The 2,864-nt window shown below is 42.2% G+C and overlaps 1 non-coding gene across 1 annotated transcript; it reads right to left on the reverse strand.

The window, feature by feature from the left end:
• Positions 1 to 2,298: 2,298 nt before the first annotated feature.
• LOC136730414 (small nucleolar RNA SNORD66) lies at positions 2,299 to 2,375 on the reverse strand. Its single transcript, XR_010809295.1, has one exon. It is a non-coding gene; the product is annotated as a small nucleolar RNA SNORD66 (small nucleolar RNA).
• Positions 2,376 to 2,864: the final 489 nt, after the last annotated feature.

A 2,864-nucleotide genomic window follows, 5' to 3' on the forward strand; every position in this document is an offset into this window, starting at 1 on the left:
TCTGCTCCATCTGGCTGAAGTACTGGTCCATGCGGGGCTGGTGAAAAGGTCGATTAGAAAACTGAGCAGACAGCAGGTACAAAAGTAACTTTATACCACCAAGTGAAGCAGCATTCCTTCAAGAAGGCGTCTGCAGATGCTCAGAAACACTTATTCAGACCACTGTCAATAGGCCTCATCACGTTGCTGGATGTTTAGCCAGGGCTCAGTCTGGCACGACGGCCGGAACTGCCTTACCTTGGCGGTTTCCAAGTCCAGGTCTTTGCCGATAGTGGAGAGGAGTAGGCACAGGCACTCCAGGGACTCTTCGTGGTTCTTCAACAGCTTGACGATGCAATTGTGCATGGTGGTCTTTATCAGCATCTTCACCTTGAACAGCTCCCCAATGAACCTGATGTTGCCTAGTGAGCGCTGCTGGGCCTTGCACTTGGCCTCCTGCAGCTCGTCACGTAGACGCTGCCACTCCTCACCCTGCGCACACACGGCACTTAATTACATACTATCATAACAGAGGCATGATTCTACAAGCATTTTCAAGCACTGGAAATCAGTTTTTTTTTTTCAGACTTTTTCCAGACATCCAGACTAGCGTACAAACCCTGTTTATATTTAAAATAAATACTTGGGTTGTCAGTCGATTCAAATTACAATAAGTGTTACAGTCTTTAAGTGGTTGTGCCACACAGTTATACTTTAATAAATACTAGTCATTGATAATACAGTAGAACAATGCTGAATGGGAAAGGAGAAAAATATATAAATGAATATTAAATAAAAAACACTAAATCATTATAATTAACACTATACAAGCGCAGGGCTGCTCAGTTTGACTGATTTAATGTTAATTACTCTGGGTTCCTGAATACTCTGTGCAGACCCGTTCTTTACTTTTACTAAATATATGTATCAAATATGCCTAAGAAGCGTTTTAGCTGTCACGATCTCTACCTCACCTACAGTCTACAGTCTTTCATGTGCTTGAAAAACACACGCATTGTATAGCATTACAGGTGTAGTCAGATTGAGTGATTAAACACTTGTTTCTTTAGTTTTGATTGTGCTGTGGACGCCTTCAGAAAACAAAGTGCTTTGATCTTATTTATACCAATCATTTGAATGTTTTATGTTCATATTTAAATGTAAATACTACTTATGCTAGTTTTATTTGATTGTTTGCCTTTCATTATACCACAGCATTTAAAGAGCTATCGGCTGTTGTAGGTGGTTCAAAAACTCTGTGATTCTACTGTTAACCGTATATCACTATTATGACATTTTTGTTTTTTAAATCAGCTCGATTAAATAGAAAAAATGTTGATCGTCAATTCAATTAGTTGATTCATAGACCCGATTAATTGATTAATCGAGGCAGCCCTAAAAATACGTTCAAATGTTCCTACCACCAAGGATGCATCCAGCAACTTCTGCTTCTTCTCCAAGACCTCGTCTCCATCCTCCTCCGTCTCAAACTCCTTCTGGCAGCGGTTCAAAAGCAGAGAGCGGAAAGGCACCGTCTCTCCCGGCTTGTCAACGGCTGGGACTTTGAGCTACAGAAAGGGGAGCAGGAACAACATAAACCCTAAGCAAGATGGTGTGCTAGGCTGGCTTCCAGCTTTAATAGGTATCGGAGTGAAAACTCTTGATATGCGCATCACAAGACAGGCATCTGCTAGTCCATTCAAAACTGAACTCCCACAAATTACAATTCCAGAGCTAAACAAATCTGATCCATGTATTATTATTATTATTATTATTATTATTATTATTATTATTATTATTATTATTATTATTATTATTATTATTATTTCCTAGCAGATGTCCTTGTCCAATATAAGAGCAATACAAAGTGCAATAATACAGAGCAGTTCAAGTCGTAATACATTTTACAAGTTCAAATTTACACAAATAGCATCTTCACAATCCTCTACCATTCCCTCCCTCCCTCTTTCACTTCACTCTCCCCGTCACCCTCCTTCTCTCACCCTCAGAAGGCACTGGCACATATTGGCGTATGAGGCGGAGAAGTTGGGTTCGGAGACGGCCTTCTCGAAGATGAGCTCCATGACACCCTGGAGTCGCTGCTCCGTGTCGATGGTCAGCTCGTTCACTTGACGCATCCACGGCTGGAACATCTGTGGGGTCAGCTTGTTCAGAATACCACTCACCCTGCGGAAGAGCTCCTGTTGAAGGGGAAAGGGGGGAGGAGGGAAGGAAGGAAAAAGAGTTAGTTCTGCAAACCTCGGCCAAGTCCGTGTTTTTATTTGTTCTGGAGAGGTGGGTGCATGTGAGCGTACTCAGCCCCTCAGTTCATCTTCTCCATCAGTAGAGGTCAGTGGCCCAGACACCAATGCACTACAAATAGATCATCAGTGGGGCTCCAATTTTACCCACAATCCCCTTTACTAGACTAGCAAATTATTATTCCCACCCCCCCAAACATGAACCGTGTCCTCTGCTCCTACATACCTGGGTCTTAATGACCTCGGGGTCATCACCCACTGTGGGAGCCTTCTTAATTGTAGGCAGGTAACACACATACAGTCATCTAAATAACAATCGCAATTAGACAGCAGTTGACAAAAAGTACAAATGAGACAAATGTCCAAGATCAGCATTAAACAGATCCATCAGAACAATGCAGGTAACCATCTCAATCAGAAGGATTTATATATAAAAACATGAAAATAAAACTCTAGGGTCTCCTAGACAAGCAGGGGGCTGCATACCTTAGCCAGGACCACATCGCTAATGCGGAGTTTCTGCAGCCTGTCACAGATGAACTCTAAGTCCAGCAGGAACTGACGCTCATTTTTCTCCTTCTCATCAGGGACATAATTACACCTGCAACATAATTTGAAAGCAAC

Source organism: Amia ocellicauda, unplaced genomic scaffold (genome assembly GCF_036373705.1).
Source record: "Amia ocellicauda isolate fAmiCal2 unplaced genomic scaffold, fAmiCal2.hap1 HAP1_SCAFFOLD_317, whole genome shotgun sequence".
NCBI classification, from domain to species: domain Eukaryota; kingdom Metazoa; phylum Chordata; class Actinopteri; order Amiiformes; family Amiidae; genus Amia; species Amia ocellicauda.